Source organism: Panthera tigris, chromosome A1 (assembly GCF_018350195.1).
Source record: "Panthera tigris isolate Pti1 chromosome A1, P.tigris_Pti1_mat1.1, whole genome shotgun sequence".
Classification (NCBI taxonomy): Eukaryota; Metazoa; Chordata; class Mammalia; order Carnivora; family Felidae; genus Panthera; species Panthera tigris.
The window spans coordinates 65,815,126-65,836,098 of NC_056660.1; the positions used below are offsets into that span (position 1 = coordinate 65,815,126).

The following is a 20,973-nucleotide window of genomic DNA, read 5'->3' on the forward strand; positions in this document are numbered from 1 at the left end:
CTTTGTTCCACAATTAAGGGCCCTCTTCCCTCCAAATAAGAATGTACTATTCTCCTATTCAGCACATCGAGGCAGCAGATTTTGAAAAATTACACAAAGTAGCATGCCACCAGAAATTCAAAATTATAATGATCTGATTGTAAGGAAGGCAGTGGAACAATTTGGAGCCAGGGGTGGCAAGGGGCAGCTTTTGATTTATCTTAAAGTTAAGCGTTGTCAAACTTCAACCTAGAACACGATGCCTCCCCCGTGCTCCTGAGGGCAGCAAGGGGAGCATCCTGTCAATAATGATGGCTACTGTTAGAGCCTCTGTTTACCCCTTCGTGGTGGAAACAGGACTGACTTACTGCCCTAAGAGTCTGTGTAGACAGCCAATGTGACACTGCTTCAGACAGTTTCAAAGAATACTTTATATTTGGGCATAAAGATACAGAACGTTCCGAAGAAAATTCCTAAGAAATTTTTTTTTTAATTTTTTTTTTTAGGAGAGAGCACAGGAGAGGGGCAGGGAGCGAGCAAGCGAGAGAGAGAGAGAGAGAGAGAGAGAGAGAGAATCTTAAGCAGGCTCCACACTCAGTGCAGAGTCAGACACAGGGCTCAATCCTACAACCCTGGGATCATGACCTGGGCTGAAATCAAGAGTCAGACGCATAACCAGTTAAGCCACCCTGGGGCCCCTAAAACAATTTTTGTATAGATGTTCCTACCCTGTGTATTTCTGTGTCGTGCCCTTGACATTGTGACTAAGTAGCAGTTCTCATCTCTGACTACGCACCAATGCCAGCCAACCACCCGAGCCCACGGAAGCAGAATGTCTGAGGGTGTGGCCAGGGCAGTATTTGCTATATGTTCTGTAAGCCATATTAATGTGCAGCCACAGTAGAAAACCGCAGGGTTAGAATAAAGCACAGTTCCTGAAGAAATGTTGGAACTGAGTCAGCTGAGAGACTCCATGTGTGTTAGTTTCCTGGGGCTGCCTTAACAATTTACCACAAACATAGTGGCTTAAAATAACAGATTTATTCTCTCATAATTCTGAGGGCAGAAGTCCAAAATCAATGTGTCGATGAAGCTGTATTCTTTGAAGACTCCGGAGGAGAATCTTTCTTGCCTCTTCCAACTTTTGGCGGTTGCCTCCATTCTTGTTTCCCTGGTTCGAAGCAGCGTCACCCCAACCTCTGCCATTGTCACATGGCCCCTCTTCTTCTGTCTGCCTCTCGTCTGTGTGTCTCCTGTAAGGACACTTGTCATTGGATTTAGAGCCCACCTGGATAATCCAGGATGGTCTCATCTTGACATTCTTAATTACATCAGTAAAGACCCTCTTACCAAATAAGGTCACATTCACAGGTTCTGAGATATGGACATAACTTCTTGGAGGCCACTCTTCAACCCTCTATGTCATGAATATGAAACTTGAATAACATAAGAATTGCAATATCTCAGAGTTGGGAGGGTGTTGTTGAACTCATTTATTCATTCCATGTGTACCTGCTGACCCACTTCATGTCAGCATTGTGCCACTTTGAGATTCCGTTCTGTGTTTTGTGATGCCTTGGCTCCAAAAATATCAGATTCAAAGTTCTTAGATAATGTCGCTGATGGAATCAACAACTCCCATGTGGGAATGCCCCCAAGCCTAGGCCCTTGGCTCTCTTTTCTTTCATAACAATGTTTGCTAGGTAATTCACCTAGTCTGTGGCTTTAAATGCAGGCTATCATGACTCCCCAAAATTACAACTCTGGCCCTGACCTCAACTGGGAGCCCCAGGCTCATATAACTAACTTCCTACTTGGCCTCTCACTCGGAGATCTAGACATTTCTCACTTAACGTTTCAAAGTAAACTTTTGCTCTCTCCACCCAATTTTCTTCCCCGTTAGTCCTCCTCACCTTAGTCAAGAGCACCACCACCATCTCATTAGTGGTTCTGGATTCTTAGAGTAAAATCCAAGGTCATCATAAGGATTTTACTCCAAGGTCCTTTCCATGCACTAATCAAAGTGTGGGCCATGTATCCACAAACATGTGTTCCTGGTCTGCATCAAAATAAATATAATAAGGGGAGAAATTGAGAGCCAGCATTTAGAAACTATCATGGCAATTTGGCATTGGCACAACGTTCAAGCACGTGATCAGTGGACTCATCTCATTGAAGAGGAGGTCTAGTTAGGGGGTTGCCAAGCTTGCGTGGACGTGATCTGGTAGCACAGGCTGCAAACTAGTCACATTGGATTGCATGTTGGCCTGTGGCTGAAAAAAATTTTTAACTATTTTTTAAGTTCTTCACCATGGACAGTTCGAGAAGAACTGGCTTGTAAGGTCCTCCGCGATCTGTGCCTTGCCTACCTCTCTCTCCCTCTTGTTCTGCAATCACAGAACGTAGCAATTACTCTAGTATTCAACCATGTTGCATTCATTTCCACATTGGTCTTTCTTCTGCCACTCCCTCCGCCTTGAATGTTCTTATTCACAATCCTCCTTGTCACCTAGGTTTCAGCTCACACGTTAGGATGTGAGAGAGGACCCTCTCACTCTATTGTGTCCACATGCAGCCACCTACTCTACCTGGCACTGTTTTCCTTCAGAGCACTTAGCACTATCTAAAATGAACTTATTGGTTTACTTGCTGACAGTCTGTCTCTTCTATTCTGGTATAAATTCCAGGGGAGCAAGAAACTTAGCCATGTTGTCTTTCCCCCATGCTAAGAACAGTGCTTGGCAAAGAGAAGTTACTTGATAACAGTTGATGAGTAATTATGCTCACTTCAATTTTTTTATGTTCATTAGAAGAGTCTCACCATTATAGTGACTGGCTTTATACAAGTTACATGTTATGACTATATAAAATAAATGTAGACTACTAAATACCACTGTCATGTTAAAAGTTCCTTATAAGATTTGCTACACTGCTAAAAATGTCCGATCTAGCACTCCACCACTGGTCCACACCACATCACCACCAACAACAAATTCCCCCCTTACTATTTCTGATGAGATATCCATCACCAGGGTCTGGTTAAACACCTCTAGGAAGGAAATCCCTTTAAGAAATAGTTCTTTTTTTATTATTATTAACTTGTTTTATTTTTCATTTTTTTAAATTCACATCCAAATTAGCATATAGTGCAACAATGATTTCAGGAGTAGATTCCTTAATTCCCATTACCCATTTAGCCCATCCCCCCCTCCCACAACCTTTCCGGTAACCCTCAGTTTGTTCTCCATATTTATGAGTCTCCTCTGTTTTGTCCCCCTCCCTGTTTTTATATTATTTTTGTTTCCCTTCCCTTATGTTCATCTATTTTGTCTCTTAAAGTCCTCGTATGAGTGAAGTCATATGATTTTTGTCTTTCTCTGACTAATTTCACTTAGCATAATACCCTCCAGTTCCATCCACATAGTTGCAAATGGCAAGATTTCATTCTTTTTGATTGCTGAGTAATACTCCATTGTATAAATATACCACATCTTCTTTATCCATTCAACCATCGATGGACATTTGGGCTCTTTCCATACTTTGGTTACTGTTGATAGTGCTGCTATAAACATGGGGGTGCATGTGTCCCTTCGAAACAGCACACCTGTATCCCTTCGATAAATGCCTAGTAGCGCAATTGCTGGGTCATAGGGTAGTTCTATTTTTAGTTTTTTGAGGAACCTCCATACTGTTTTGCAGAGTGGCTGCACCAGCTTGCATTGCCACCAACAATGCGAAAGAGATCCTCTTTCTCTGCATCCTCGCCAACATCTGTTGAAGAAATAGTTCTAAAGGTTAGGAAATTCTTCCTTTTTAATAACTATTTCATATTTAAAATTTAACACAATTTGAATTTGAATATAAACAGTGAAGATTCCCTTCACCAATGTTTCCATCAAAAGCCCTTGGGAAATAACCCACCCCCCAGCTCCCCCAGAATGGGTCCAGTCCATTTTCCATAGAATTTTGTCCCTATCTTCTCTTTTTTCAGACCACATTTCTTCAGTTCCTTCCATTTTTCCTTCATATGACCTAATTTTAAATCCTCCCATTAGCCTGTACTCTTTTTTTCTGGAAAATTCAGTTTGCCATTTGACCTCTTCATGCATGTTTCCCGTAAGTTAAATCAATGTTCCTGATACAATCTGAGTAAAGACGACTAACAAATTAGCTCATGGGGCAGGTGGCGCCTGGGTAGCTCAGTCGGTTAAACATCTGACTATTGATTTTGGCTCAGCTCATGATCTCACAGTTCACGCGTTCAAGCCTCACATTCGGCTCTGCGCTGACAGCATGAAACCTGCTTAGGATTCTTGGTCTCCCTCTCTCTCCGTCCCTTCCCACTTGCTCTCTCACTTTCTCTCTCTCAAAATAAATAAATAAACGTAAAAAAAATAGCTCATGAGCTTTGCTTAGCAGCCATATCACTCATCAATTTTGTATCTGTTAGCCCAAGCTAAGTCACGTGGCAGTTAAGACCTCAAGAATCTCATTGGCTTGTGAAACAACGTCTACCACCCATCAGCTCTAGTTATGCTCCACAATGCCTCCCCTCCCCCCACCCCCACAGGACTCAGGGTAAAGGAGAATCTTTTCCTCACTCCCTTGATACTGTTCATATTCTGACAAAGAAGTCAGTGATGGGCCACTACCTCCCTCATTTCTGCTCACATTCTATTGGCAAAAGCAAGTCTCGTGGCCAAGACTGCTGCAGTCAAAGACAGGGGTTCTGTAAAGAAAGCCCCTACGGGGAAGGTCTGCAAGCATTTAGTTGCATTTAAAATCAACCTAAATCCCTACACTTCTTTCGCATAGCTTTCATGCAGCTGCTTCAAAGTCAAGTGCCCCCACTCTCCCCATCCCCCCTATTCTTTTCTTATGGACTTGCCTCTGGGGTCTGTATTAGTTTGCTAGGCCTGCCTTAACACAATGGCACGATAAAACAGAAATTTATTTCTCACAGTGCTGGAGCCTGGAGGTCCGAGACCAAGGTGCCACCAGGCTGGTTTCATCTGAAGCCTGTCTCCTTGGCATGCAAACGGCTGTCCTTTCGCTGTCTCGCCTCATGGTCTCTCCTTGTGCACACAGGCCCTGATGTCTCCTTGTGTGTCCAGATCTCCTTTTCTCATGAGGACACACATCAGACTGGGCTGGGACCCTCCCCAACATCTTCATTTTCACTTTACCTCTTTAAGTGCCCCGACTCCTTGTACAGTCACATTCTGCGGTACTGGGGATAGGGTTGCAACATGTTAATTTCGACAGAACACAATTCAGCCCGTAACAGGGTCAAAATGCAAGAGTTCACTTTTGTCTCTATTAAACTATATATATACATATGTATATACATATATATATATAGGATATAGAGACAGAAAGAGAGAGAGAGAGAGATAAATAGATAGATAGATAGATAGATAGATAGATGCACACATACTCCTGTGTCAGTCCAAAGGTAATAAACAGGCAGCCAAGTCGTTGTTTGTGAGCAAACCAGGGGTGAGAGAAGAATCCAAGAATTCCTGAGAAGTTAGTGTAAGTAATCAGAAATCTAAGGACCAAGCCAAGATAAGCTAAGACGTTGTCACATCATGGGCATAGCTGTAATTATATATTGCCTTATTTACAAAAGGAAAAGTCTTTGCTGGAAACCAAAGAGCAAAATCCAGGCGGAGATATCTCATGGGCAAATTGAGATCATTTACAGCTAGTGGAAGCCATAGAATCAAGGACTATTCTAAGAAACGTTCTGAAACCCAGTAGAGAGAAAGGAGGCTGTGTATCATAGAGCTAAGTAATCTGAAAGTAGAAAGTGCCTTATTAAAAAGCAATTTGTTTTACAGTAGAGGGAAGCATCTTAATGAAAAGAATGTCCTACATATTTCCATTTTGCATTTTGGCCCCTAGAACCTGCTTGTATGTGAGAAGGATTCCGTGTGTGCTCCTGGAAGTGAATTGAATCAGATGCTTGGGGAATTTGTGAGTGAATAGGGCAGGATGGGTTTGCAAAACTTTGAAGATAGGATGCAAGCCTGCTTCACACACTCAAAGGAGGAAGACACACATGTCTCTAAGCCTGGTAAGCAACCCAATGGGTCTGTAAATGTTTTTAGAGCTGTTGCTAAGGCTAAGACAGAAAAATTATTCGCATCTTTCTTCTGCCTGTCAGTGAGTTGCCTGCTCTTTTCGGCATGTCTCCGAATGTGAAAATCCTCCCAGTTTGTAGTCCCTGCTGGACTCCTCTGCCCAACGCTTTTTGATCTATTCTCTGCTGCCATATCATGCAGGAAAGAGATTATTTTTTCCCCTGTGTCCAAATGGTTTCCTAAATGCTGGGCATCTGTCCTGATAAGGGTTTTGCTTTCTACATCTAAGAGCTTTCCTTTTCTTGGTGGTGTAAATTGTTCTTCAGAGGAATTAAGGGTTAGGAATGAGCTGTGTGGCTTTCTGGTATTTCAGTGGGATGCAGTTTTCCCCTACTGGGTGCATTTTTGGATAGTCTTTCCTTAAGGCTGTCTTTATACATCAAACACATCTTTTCATTTCAGATTTTGCATTGCACATCTTTATATTCATTTGTTATGCACCCTGGTGCCCTCCAAGCCCTATTTTATCCTTTGGGTTTTATCCTTCACCCTGGTAACAGGTATTCAACTTCGATTTTTTAATGTGTACCTGTATAATTTAATGACTTACTTGGGTAGGTAATATAGCTACTCCTCCTTCAAAATATGGATCTGTGGGGGATCTGGGTGGCTCAGTTGGTTGGGCATCTGACTCTTGGTTTCGGCTCAGGTCATGATCTTGTGGTTTGTGAGGTTGAGTCCCGAGTTGGGCTCTGCACTGGTGGTACAGAGCCTGTTTGGGATCCCCTCTCTCTCTCTCTCTCTTTCTCTCTCTCTCCCTGCCCCTCCTCCACTCACGCTCATGTATGCTCTCTCTCAAAATAAATAAACTAAAAATCATAAAAATATGGATCTCTGGAAGGAAGGGAATCACTCCCTTTCCTGCGCACTTCTTATCAAACCCAGCAAATACCACTTACAAATTTGCAAGAAAGTATACAGGCTGAAAATGTAAACTCTTCTGGACAACTCTAGTACTAACAAATCCACCAGAGTTTATAAATGTGTGACTAAGACTGTTTGGGCCCTAGAAGGATCACCAAAATATATTGTCAAGTGAAAAACATGAGGTACATAACTATGAATTCATTGTGCTGGCATTTACATGTGAAGGTGTTGGGGGGAAGACAGAAAGAGAGAGAGAGAGAGAGAGGAGAGAGAGAGAGAGAGAGAGAGAGAGAGAGAGAGAGAGACTGTGCCTGTCTATCTGTGTGTAAATGTAGTGTATAAACACAGAAAACAAGGTGAGTGGCTGTCTCTGGGAAGGGAACTTAGAAAGCTGGGAAATCAGAGAAGAAAGGAGACTTATTTTTGTTCTTTTGTACATTTTGAATTTTGAATCATGCCTATACAGTACTTATCTTTTTAATCATACATTAAAAATCTTAAGTTAAAAAATTTAGAATGATGGGCATTTGTGAGGATGGCATTATGTAGAGGAACTTTTTCTGTAAGTATTATAAAGGCACTATGGCTTTGGCACAACCCAGATTGGTTTTATTGATCTTGACCCTGCTGCTTCCTAGTTCAATGACCTTGGACAACGTAGTTACCTTCTCTTAGCCCCAGCTTCCTCATCCATCAATCCAAGATGATAATATCTACCAAGTTTAATTTTAAGGGTTAAATGTGACCCCACATATAAATTGCCTTGCAGAACTTGGCACACAGTAGGTACTCAGCAAAGAGTGACTGTAATTACTATTATTTCCATAGAAGAATCCATTGGTGCCACGGTCAACCTTTTAAATTTCTGTACTGCAGTCTGACCTATTATGTCATTTTCAATTTGGAGAGCCATTACCTTCTAAATCAATAGCCCATAATTCCTCTATTTCAATGGACAACCAGGAAGGTGGGGGGAAATTCCACTAGGATACTAAAAAGTCCTCCCCACTGAATCTTTATCCCAGGATTTATCAATTAATACACACATATACATACACACATTCATACATATACACATACACACATTTAATCCAAGAATCTAATTATAAGTACTTTTCATAATATGTTTCCTTCTGGAAACTACATCAGTGCTTCTAACTTTGGCATATGGAAAATGTTCTCATCCATAATGCAATGTTACTACCTAGAAATGAAACGAACTGTGTTTTTTTTTAAGTTTTTTTAAGTTGTATTTATTTAAATAATCTCTACACTCAGCCTGGAACTCAAACTCATGACCCTGAAATCAAGAGTCACATGTTCCTCCAACTGAGCCAGTCAGGTTCCCCAGAACTGTTTTTTTCTTAGAGTTTGCAAGAGTAATTAAATGATATGTTGTGTTTATAGGTATACTAATTCTCTTAGCCTTGGAATTTAGGAATCAATTATAACAAATATATGTATGAACAAATCTTAAATAAGCCACATAGACTATGGGTAAACCAAATTTGAAACCATTCATACTAGTTTTAAGAGCTGATAAAAATGAGCTATCATTAAAAATAAGAAAAATAAATAAATCTTCTTCAAAAAATACTTGACCTGAATCTGGTTCTTCATCATGTTCATTATTTTATAACTGCTGTCAAAAACATCTAACCATGATGTCTGTCTGATATTCTCTTTGAAAATGACCTCCTCATTTAATCTCAGCTGCACGAATTCAGCTACTTTTAATAAGCCAAGTGCGCATGCACACACACACACACACACACACACAGCCTAAAAGAATAACTCTAAACTTCCAACTCATTTCATGAGCTATAAAAAAATATATATGTTCTTGCAAATCATGGCAGACAGCTGCCTACTAAATGTAAATTTCTCTGTTATGAAGTTTTCATTTCTAAAAAATGTTCTGGTCTAAGAAGGAAAACAGACAAAACAAGATAATTTCATGGAGGTTTTGGTTTCACTTTAGTTATGAAAGAAGCTTATAATAGCATTATTTTTATAGTCACAAAATCTATTGAATTGACGCCATGGAAATGAATTCCATCTTGAGCGCGGTGATCTGAAGGCCAGGTCAGAACTCAGCAGAAGATGCAGAAATGATGGAGGGGTGAGCACTGTTGTTGGTGGAAACATGGTTGTCCTCACTGAAGGCCTGAGGAAATATAAAATTGCACTTGAACAAGCAAAGTCACAGTGCATAAGGGGATTGGGAGCCATGGAGGGTGAAGACTTAAAGACTTAAAGACTTAAATAAAGTACATTGAAGAAAAATACTTACATCAGGGTGACTGGGTGGCTCAGTGGGTTGAGTGTCCGACTCTTGGTTTCAGCTCAGGTTATGATCCCAGGGTCGTGGGGATCTAGTCCCACACTGGGCTCCACACTCAGTGTGAAGGCTGCTTAAGACTCTCTCTCTCTTCCCCTCTGCCTGCCCCCCTTTCCCTCTCTGCACTCTCTCTTTCAAAAAAACAACACCTTGTATTAAAAAAAGAAAGAAAGAAAAAACAACCTCCCTGTCTGTCTTTAATTTCCACTGAGAAAATTTGAGCTCATAGAATTTGTATGAGTTGCCCAAGTCCGCACAGATGGTATATTAGTTTGCTATGGCTGTCATGAGGAACTATTGAAAGATAAACTGAAGCATTTAAAAAGTTTTAAGAGTTTAGTACCACAGACTGAGCGGCTCGACTCACAGAAGTTTATTCTCTCACAGTTCTGGAGGCTGGAAGTTGGAGATCGGGCTGTTGGCAGAGCTAGGCTCCTTCTGAAAGCAACGGGGAAGGATCTACTCTGGGACCCTCTCCCAGCTTCTGGTGGTTCCTTGGCTTCCGGCAACACAACTCAGTCTTCACATGGCCCTCTCCTCATGGACGCATATGTATCCACATTTCCCGTATTTATAAGGACACCAGTATATTAGCTTAGGGGCCCACCCTACTCGAATACAACTTCATCTTACATCTCAATAGATCCGCAGTGGCCCTATTTCCAAGCAGGGGTGTATTCTGAGGTACTGGGGTTAGGACTTCAACATACAAGTTTGGTAACAGGGGACACAATTCAGTGGTAAAACTGGGCATCAAAGCTTATAAGCTCATTCTCTTTTCACAACTAGGTCACCCTCACCACATGCTCAAACTTTTGGGTTTAGATGGAGAGTTGGTGTGGGTCACATGGATGGGGAAGAGACACTAAAGAGAAGTCAGGGAGACACCATCATGCAAGCCTTAGCTAATTTCTAGTGACATGTTGAACTCTGCTTAGTCTCATTGAAAATTCCAGACTGGGTGGAGGGGAGCCTACTTCTGTAAAGGTGAACCTGAGTCAGGCAGTACCAAGAGCTCCTTTTATCCTACTGTTAGTGCTACCCATGGTCTCCGACCTATATCTTCTCATAAATTATAGATTTGGATAAGAAGTTTAAAAATCATATAGACCAAGACTCTCAATTGAGAAAACCAAGGCCCGCCCATCTAGTTAGCAACAAAGCCTCCGTCTCCTGGTCCACAGTGCAGTGTTTTTTCCTGACGCTAGGCAATCAGGATAAGTAAAATATGAGATATCACCTTCCTGATGGGGATACTTTTTTCTCTCTCATCTTTGTCTCAAGCATCTCCTATTTAAAAGTCACTCTTAATTCTTGTCTCTCTGCCAACTCAACAGTTACGGATGGATGGATAGCATCTGCTCAAGACTATTTATTAAATACATTTGTGAATGAGAACAAAGATGCACTGTGACTTTAAAACTAAAACTCCCGCTGAGCATCCAAGTGGCCTCCTGACTTGCTTTCATCTCCACTGCTATGGAAAGACCAAGGGACTTCCTTTTACTTCCTTCTGAATTGGGAGGTGGGTAGGCCTCCTCCTGGGACCACTTTCCCTCTCTTCCCCTCCTAGATTTTTGCCTGGAACTGAACTCTTTAGAGTCTCTAAGAGTGGCTTCTCATCTTCTTGCAAAAGAAAGAGCCGGTCTCTTGTGAATGGCCCCACAGCAGTGGCTGGAGACTGGATCCCCTTCTGGCTGCCACTGTTCAGGCTCCCTGGAGACTGTGCACAGCTGAATGATCTCCTTCAGGAATATTCCTTCCATCACTTTCCTTCCTTCGAACATACTAACTGTTCACAGGTGAAGTTTTTCTTTCCAGGGTCCCCAGAACCTGGAAATATTTAAATGTTTTAAGATGTAAAGAAAAATCTGTCTTGAGGGAGGTCTTTATTAAAGTATGAGAGAAAGAGCCAGTGCTGCAGAATCCTGCTAAGAAAGGAAGAGGCACCTGCTATGTTTGAAGTTTGATGAGGAGTCAAAGCTGTCTCTTTTCCCCTTTTCCTAGCATTAAACTCTCTAGGATGTGTGATACTGTACTAGAGTTCTGCAAGATGTTACCAGTAGGAGAAATTGGCTAAGGGGCACATGGAATCTCCTTGTATTATTTCTTACAACTGCATGGGAATCCACAAGTAGCATAAAGTTAAAATTAACTTTAAAAAATCCCTAGAATAATGGAGTGGGCATGCGCACTGATAGAACAGAAGTTGCCATTGACCTGAATCACTGTGAAGGCCCTTCCTGGTGTTTGCAGTTGACCGATGGAAGCACCAGCATGAGCATCATACAGAACGCCACTTGCCATCGCAGTGGCTTCACACCCTTGGGAACCAAGAGCAGCACATTTCTCCTTCCCATTCAAGGCCAACTTCCTAGTTGAAATCTTAATCACCTCTCTTGACTGACTTGTTCAAACCAGTGATGTGACCTGGATAATTGATTGACTAACTCTAGAAAGATCTTTCCAAGGGAAAGGGGTGGCTATTTTGTTCATCTTTATTATATTTTATTTTTGTAATGTTTATTTGTTTTTGACAGAGATAGAGAGATGAGCAGGTGTGAGCGGGGGAGGGGTAGAGACAGAGGGAGACACAGAATCTGAAGCAGGCTCCAGTCTCCGAGCTGTCAGCACTGAGCCCAATATGGAGCTTGAACCCATGAACCGTGAGATCATGACCTGAGCCAAAGTCGGACACTTAACCGACTGAGCCACCCAGGTGCCCCATCTTTATATCCAACATCTAACACAGAGCCTGGCACCCTGCAAGTGAATAAAAAATATTTGTTGGAGGAGTAAGTGAATGAATGACTGATGGATGATAAGTAATGATTCTCATTGCCTTAGGGTTCAAGTTAGTTGGAGATGGGAGCTATTCCAAATAAAGTGCTGATTTCTTGCAAATCTAAAGCCCAAATTTGGGGTTCAATATAAAATTTTTTTTCACACTATTTCTGACAGCACACAGTCATTTCAGAAAATTTAAAAAACACGCAAAAGGATGAAGAAGAAAATTTATATCACTCATGTTTTCACCATTAAGAAAAATGCTAATAAATCTTTTGCTGTTTATCATTCCAGATGAATATCACTATTCATTTCCTCAATAGTCTTTTTAATCAAATTGGAATTATAGTACACACATTTTAATAATCCGTTGTTATTCTCCATTTAATGATACAACAAAAAAGCTTTTCCACAATTTGCAGTTGTCAAAGTACAGAGCTAAGAAAGGGCTGAAAGCCTCACTCAGTCAAAATCATGTCAGTCGTATCAAAACATGGCAGTCACAGAAAGTGGCAGCATTCGAAGGGTCCACTGCGCTTGGAAGGTTCATTGTATTAGACTGAAAATGCTTCGTGTCTGTACTAAAGAGAGTGGAGACTCTTTTGCAACATGACTCGGAAGGAAAAAAAACAGTTTGGGCTATTTTCATAACTAAAGGTGAATATAAGGAGACATTTAACGAAGGGATAGTTGATATTAAGGCAAATCTCTGGCTACATATTAGTCAGCATCCTCAGGAGACTTGCCAACTTCTTGAAATTTAGACTTCTACAGAATCCAGGGGAAATGCCTCCCCCTCCCTTGTGCTTAATGAAAGAAGTCAGACCAAATGGATTCATACTGTATGATCCCATTTATATAAACTTTTAGCATATGCAAACTATCCTCAGGTGACAGAAATCAGAGTGTTTGTCTGGGGACAGGGTGGCAGGTAAGGATGTGAAGAAGGAATTATAAAAGGGCATTGGGGGGGCGCCTGTCTGGCTCAGCCGGTTAAGCGTCCGACTTCGGCTCAGGTCATGATCTCACAGTCCGTGAGTTCGAGCCCCGAGTAGGGCTCTGTGCTGACAGGTCAGAGCCTGGAGCCTGCTTTGGATTCTCTGTCTCCCTCTCTCTCTGACCCTCCCCCGTTCATGCTCTGTCTCTCTCTGTCTCAAAAATAAATAAACATTAAAAAAATTTTTTGAAAAAAGGGCATTGGGAAACTTTGGGGTAGTAGATACAGTCATTATCTTGAATTTGGCAAGTCTTGCTGGTATATAGGTATGCAAAAGTCCATCAAATGTCAGATTCAAATGTGTGCAAGTTCATTATATATCAATTATATCTCAGCAAAGCTGTAGAAACAAATAAAGGTGCTAGAGACAGCCAAAATGTCCTCCAATAGATGTATGCATAAACAAACTGCATGCTATATCCATAAAAATTTTGGTCAAAATTTTTTTTAAAATATCAAGCCATGAAAAGACACGTAGAGACCTAAGTGCATGTGGCTCAGTGAACAAAGTCAGTTGAAAGGCTATAAACTATATGACTCCAACTATATGTCATTCTGGGAAAGGCAAAACTGTGGAGACAGTAAAAAGATCCCCCCGGGGCTCAGGGGAAGAGAGGGAGGGATGAATACAGGCGGAGCACAGAGGATCATTGGGGCAGTGAAATTATTCTGAATGATGCTGTGATGGCGGATACTTTTGTCAGCACCCATAGAATGCATAACACAAAGACTGGACCTTAATGTAAACTCTGGACATTAGTCATACTAACGTACCAGTATTGGCTCATCAATTGTAATAAATGTACCTCATTAATGTAAGATGTGAATGATAGGGGAAACTGGAGGCCGGGGTGAAGGGGTGCATGGAAAATCCCTCTACTTTCTGCTCAATTTTTCTGTAAACCTAAAACTACTCTAAACAAATAGTCTATTCATTTAAAAAAATCTTTTAAGATGCCAACAGGTATAAAATGAGAAGATTGCACCTCAAAGTTCAAATCTCAAGCTCATCCCAAAAGACCAGGAACTCCAGGAACTCTGCATTAAATCCACCCACAACCCCCCAAGCTCTCACAACCAGTTCTTGCCCCACATACCCTGCGCCCCTGGCCCCTGTAAGTCTTACAGTCCGTGACACCTGCCTTGTGGGGTTAGGGTCCCAGCATCCCGGCTCCTGACAGACCCCAGGAAACATCATTTTGGAGATTTGGTCTCCTTCCTGTGTCAGCCTGTGTCCAGGCTCCATCCTTCTGTTTGGGTTCTTTTAGGTCTATTTTAGGTGCAGTCTGACTCATGCATTTCACTGAGGGTTCCCTGAGACTTGTTTCTCCTCTTTACATTTGGAGATTTCCTAGGCAGCATCTTACTCAAGAACACCTCATTGGGATTATTCATTGATCTTCCCTTCCTTCCCCCCTTCCTCATGCACACCCACGTCTCCCTGTGCAGCAAAATCAAGGCATCTGTGTATGAAATCTTGTCTAACTTTTTGCCATCTGGCTTCTTGTGGCCTTCTCTGGCACTGACCTCACATTTACCCTCTTAGGAAGGAAGGCTTCATTTCACGATAGAAAGGTTATAATGTATTAAGGAAGTCAAGGAAGAAGGCATTCACCCATTATTCCTTTATTCAAAGATAACTGTGGTTTACATTTTGATATCTATACTTTCAATCGTTTTTCAGGAAATAAGCATAATTTTAAACAAAACTGTGATCATGTTACATTCTGTAGTATAATCTATTTTCACTGAACAATATATTATTTGCACTTTCTCATCTGATTTTAAGGGCTATGCAATAGCTCACGGTACAATAAATAATTGTGATGTTATCATAATTGCTTTAATTGATTCCCCTATAACACTTAGTATTGTTTGCAGTTTTTCAACCCTACTAATAATTCTGCAACAAACATCATTATCAATTAACCTTTATATTCATCTCCAATCATTTTCAAGGTTGAATGCCTAGAGGTAGGACTATTGTGTTGAAATACATGTTTGTTTTTATTTTTATTTATTATTTTTTTTTATTTTATTTTTGGGACAGAGAGAGACAGAGCATGAACGGGGGAGGGGCAGAGAGAGAGGGAGACACAGAATCGGAAACAGGCTCCAGGCTCTGAGCCATCAGCCCAGAGCCTGACGCGGGGCTCGAACTCACGGACCGCGAGATCGTGACCTGGCTGAAGTCAGACGCTTAACCGACTGCGCCACCCAGGCGCCCCTACATGTTTGTTTTTAATGTTTTTGTTATATGTTTCCAAATCAATCCTGAATGATTGCATCATCTCCACTCCCAAAAGTGGTGCACACAAGTGCCCAAGAAGTGATTTCATCCTTAAAGCCAAAACTCAAAAAACACATCAGAGTGTAAACTTCAGTGCGTTGGAGAGTGCCTGTCAAAGTGTAAGATGCAAAAATTTGGAAAGAAAGTAAGAATATAAAATGAGACTCTAATGGAATATGTCATGACATTGACAGTATAATATTTCCATTAAATGTGTATTGTTAGCCACTCTACATTAACCACTCTACAGCCATAGAGAATAGAAGATGTAAGCATGCCTCAAAGCAAGAGGGAAACATGGTTTCACTGTCTAGGCTTTTCTTTTAAACCTGTTTATAAATAATGTAACATGGCACCTTCTCAGAATCTAGGCAAAGATTAGTCTGAAAGGCCCAGGGACCTTGCATGGTGAGTCTGTGGTATGAAAGAAGGCCTAGATAGCAGGCTTCTCCCAGAAGGGTGTAACACACCTGCATTCCTCTGAGCATTGCCAATCACCTCTTCTCTCTGCCTTTCTCCTTCTCCATTCTGTCATCAACCTTCACTTACCTTCAACGACATGGTGCTATTACCCAACCCTATCTTCTGACCTTGTTCTGAACCCTGTAAAGTGCAATCCAGATTAATCAAATCAGGGCTTAAGAGGTGTTTTCTACGCTAGTTGTTTTTGGAACGGGTTCTGGCATGTTATCAACACTTTCACCCGTCTCAGAGATGTTACAATGGCATGTACAGATCTCATGGATCTCCTTCAAGTATGAGCTGGTGGTAAGGTGCATAATTTGAATGTGCTAAGGCATAGAAACAGTAGCCGTAAAGGAGAGAAGATATTTGCATATGGTGTATTTTGGATTTGATGTGTTGAGCATCCCTTTTTAACTTCCAAAGCATTAAGATGGCAACGTTGTGTGAAATCTGGTTGGCAGTCAGTTACCAATATAAATCCAAATTCCTACTGCTACCTTCTACTGCTCACGGATTTCCAAAGGTTACCAGTTCAATGGAATGGCCAGTCGTATGCCAGCCAAATCACCCTAGGCTGGTTTTCCAACGACCCCAGATCACCATGATCCCCAGTACCTTGGGGCAGTGGGTCAGGCTCCAAAACGTCCCTGCCAAATGTTGGCTTGTTGTTTGCCAAAACATAGGTGGACCTTCTAGATTTCAAATAAAGCTAAATGCCCAAGTTTTACAAATGAAAACTCCCAAGGCTCCTAGGAATGATTCGAAGTTGCAGAAGTGTTAGAAAATCTGATGGAAAAGAGAAGAAAAGACCTCAGTGGGGCCAGAACCCAAGAATATTATCCAGAACCAGAATGGTCTCAAAAATGGAGCCAAGCAGATGTACACATTGCCTGCATTTTTCTTTTGCTTCACTTGTTTCCTTCTAATTACTCTTTTAACAAAATGCTTCCTGTGTAATTTTCTCCCCATTATATCCATCTTCTCCCTTGGTAATTGTAAAGAGAAACAGCAGACACTAACATAATTAAAACTAAATTTCACTTCAGCATGTCACAAGATGCCAAAACAACCTCAGTTGATAAGCCAGGGAAAAATAAGGAATATGTATCTCTACTAAAATGGTGAACTTTGAGCAAAGCAGATTATTCTCCATAGTGTGGGTGGGCCTCATCCAATCAGCTGAAGGCCCTAATAGAACAAAGACTGACTTTGCTGAGCAAGAAGGAATGCTGCCAGTAGATGGCCTTTGGACTTGAACTGCAACGTCAGTTATTTCCTGAGTCTTCAGCCTGTTGGCCCACCCTACAGATTTTAGACTTGCCAGCCTCCATAACCATGTGAGGCAATCCCTTACAATCTCTATAGATAGGAAGATAAGCAGGGAGATAGATGATAGATAGATAGATAGATAGATAGATAGACAGACAAATGATGATAGATGATAGATAGATAGATAATAGATAGATAAGAGACTGTGTATATAGATATAGACATAGACAAATGTATATGTGTATCTGTATATGCATGTGTATATGTATAGAGAGAAATATACACATCTCTCTACATGTATAAATGCACACACATACACACACACACATTCTATTGGTTCAGTTTCTCTGCAGAGCCCAGACTAATGCACCTGCTTTACACTTTTCAGATGGGAAGATTCCAAAATTGTAAGAACAAGGTTATCTTTTGGAGGCCTAAATAGAGCCGCCATTCTCAGGAAGCACACGTAGGATAGAGGACAACAGCAAGACAGTCACAAGTCTCATTTCCCCCCAGGAAGGGAACAATGTTGGACGAGTCAGACCACCAAGGTTGGCGTATCAAGAGCTGCATGTAGATGAGTGTATACGGAACCCTACCAGACACTAAGTGCCGTGTTTAATCCATTCGTGAGAGAGAGCAGGTGGGCCCAGCATAATGAGAAGGACTTTGTTGATTATCTGTTCAATCCCCTGGTTAAAATTGTCCAAGAAACATAAGTAAATAAATCAGAGGAGAAAATCTTGGGAGCTGTACATTTACCCTCCTGAATAAAATTTAGCATGAAGAAAGCTAAAAGCGTGAGGTACTTATTCCCATTCCAGAAGCAGGAAGGGTACTGAGGAAGGACTTTTTCCCTCCGAAGCACTAAACAGGGGCTGTCGATAGCAACATAACAGAAAGGACAACATTTGCTTCAGGAGGCTCAAAAGCCAAACTGGCTGCAGGAATTAGAAACACACAGAACATTTCTGATTCTTACTGAAAACTAAGCACAGAGTAGCATTGGTGGCTAAACACCATTCCTATTTTACACTGGAAACAAACAAACAAAAATGAACTGACAAGTCATTTGACTCCTGGGTCTAACCTCAAACTTCACAACACAAAGTACGTGAAACTACTCTCTCCTTGCAACTCTGGCCTGTCCTGTGTTCCACACTTGCCCCCTTTCCATAGGAGATGATTCTACCCCACTGTGGTCCAGACCAAATGCAGTTGCCTTTCACTTGTGAAATATTCTTTCATTTAAAAAATCATTAAATGAGGAAGGAGAGCAAAAACGTCGTAGCACAATCCATCACTCAGGGATAACCCTAGTAACAGTTCATGGCTTTCCTTCCAGACTTTTCTACCACAGCCAACCTCACACAATTCATTTTTTAGTTTCTTTCTTTCTAAATAATTGTTCCAAAAAGGTTTTAAAGCAGTTTGGACACATGCATCTTCCTGAGCCTCTATTGTCACCTTCTATAAAATGAAGATAGTATTCCTAACACCCATCTGATCCAGCAGTTGGGAAAACTAAACAAGTTAGCACATCTAGTACATAAAAGTAACTTGACCTTCCCACCCCTCCATCTGTTCTTCCTTCCTTATTCCTTTCCTGCCTTCTTATTGATTCATTCCTTGAAAACGAGTTTGCTAAGCACCTGCTGTACGCTGGGCCCTGCAGTAGGCACCAGGCTCACAGTAATGAAGAAGAGGAGAGCCGTGATTCCTGCATCCACAGCACATGGACATACTGAGATAAAGAAAGTGACAGGGCTGTGGGAACAATGGCAAGAACATCAGAACTCGGGGGTGAGGAGGGAGGTGGTGTTCCAAGCATAGGAAACAGTATTACAAAGGTCCTGAGTCAGACCATCGGAATGTGTCTGGAAAAGGAAAGAGTAAGTTTCTGTTGTTATAAACCACCTAGTCGTGGTCATTTGGTATGGCAGCCCTAGGAGACAATACATGTTCATTATTCTCCTTTTTAAAATTGCTCATATAGGGGCACCTGGGTGGCTCAGTCGGTTGAGTGGCCGACTTCGGCTCAGGTCATGATCTCACGGTCCGTGAGTTCAAGTCCCGCGTCGGGCTCTGTGCTGACAGCTCGGAGCCTGGAGCCCGTTTCGGATTCTGTGTCTCCCTCTCTCTGACCCTCCCCCCTTCATGCTCTGTCTCTCTCTGTCTCAAAAATAAATAAACGTTAAAAAAAATTAAAAAATAAAAATAAAATAAAATAAAATAAAATTGCTCATACAATTATCTAGCGGAGGCCCTGGCTTTCATAACTACTAGAATCGTCCATGAGCTACGCGTTTGTTTTATACCTGTAAGATGAGTGACGTTGATCGTGCATAAGTGAGGTAAACATTTTCTTTCTCTGTTGTTTATGTTTTTGCTTAGTGAACTCATTCATCAAAGTCAAAGCAAAAACAAACACCAGTCTACCCGGATCCAAAGCCAAATTTGCGAGATAGGGAATTAAGAACATGCCACTGTAAAACGGTGAGATCTTTGCTATTTTTATAGAATGCGATGCTTGTGTTTGTGTTTGGCTAATGTAGTTAATCATCAGCCCAAATCATCTGCTCCAGATTTACACTCCTATTTTCAGGGCTTCAAACCATTTGGAAAGCACCATTATGCTTCTGTTTGTTTCTCAGAGCGAGCTCAGCCGCGTTACTGCAGGTAGACGCTTGTTGTCTGTTAGCTTAGGCAGGGCTTCTCAGCCAATGCAGCACACGCCATTGCTGGTGCTGGGACTTTGTTTTTGATCCAGGAGATGCCGGTCACTGGAATTCGACGGACAGGAGCCAAGACTGCCCAACTCAAAATGCCCATAAGCACCACTGATAGGGACTTCCAACGCGACCAATGCAACATTTGTGACATGCCAAAGAGATGCCATCTGTCTTTTCGGTGTGAGGAAAACAATAAAAAGTGACTTGTATTGGCTTCCTCTCTTTGTATCCAGGGTACCTTGTGCATCACCCCCTTAGACCCTTTTCTTGTCAGATGGTGCATTCACGTATCCATCTTCCCCTAGTCTCTGTGTTACATCAGCATTGAGACACTGCTTCATTCATCTTTGTATCCCCAGCACGTGTTAGGAACAGAATGACTGCTCAATTCAGTTTGATGAATGAAGGAATGAAACCTTAGCAAACCTACAAGTTTAGAACAAATTATCCTTTTGGCTATAGAAGTACTCTCTGGGGGAAAGAACACAGGATTTATCCTTTTCTAGGGTTTGTGACATACCAGTTCTACCATTATCTTACGAGGTGTCGGTTTCTTCATCTGGAGAGCAAGGAGAGTTGGAGTTTGGTCTCTGCATTATTCTAAAGTCTGCTCCAGCTTCAGAAGTTCTGCGTCTTTGTTAAATAAAGGTAATAGCACATCAAGAGTAGACATCCTGTCCCTATCGCCAGGTGCAAACAATTTAAAATTCTCTACTAATCTTCTAACGGCAGCCATTATCACATTCAATGTCAGAGATCTGGCCAAACATCCATTGTAGAAACTACCTTTCAAAAAAAAATGTGGCTAATTCTAGAACGTGATCTATGTGGTCGTGTGTCATCTTGGTTTCCATGGTAGAATATTTTTCTTGTCAGCCCTGAAGTAAGAAAAGGAGGATACCAAGAGCCGTTTTAGGTAGTCAGAGGCAAAAGAGAATGAGTATTGCACAAAAGCAGAGAGAGAAGAGAATATGGAAAAAATGACAGGATGCCACTTTGTGATTCAGTTGTAAAAGACTGACTTCCATCTTGCTAACGAACTCTCTATTGCCTTCTCAACTTGAACCATTTATGAAGCAAGCAGTCTTGTTCGCGGGGCC

At 41.6% G+C, this 20,973-nt stretch overlaps 1 long non-coding RNA gene across 3 annotated transcripts in view; it reads left to right on the forward strand.

Moving 5' to 3' along the window:
• Positions 1–20,515, forward strand: part of LOC122236670 — a 38,318-nt gene extending 17,803 nt beyond the window's left edge. For 2 of the 3 annotated variants that reach the window (XR_006214831.1, XR_006214832.1), the window contains 2 exons: positions 19,536–19,637; positions 20,380–20,515. This is a non-coding gene — a long non-coding RNA (uncharacterized LOC122236670). Of the gene's footprint in view, positions 1–19,535; positions 19,638–19,911; positions 20,052–20,379 lie in introns of those variants that run through there. The other variant, XR_006214833.1, reaches the window with a different exon arrangement.
• The last annotated feature ends 458 nt before the right edge of the window (positions 20,516–20,973 follow it).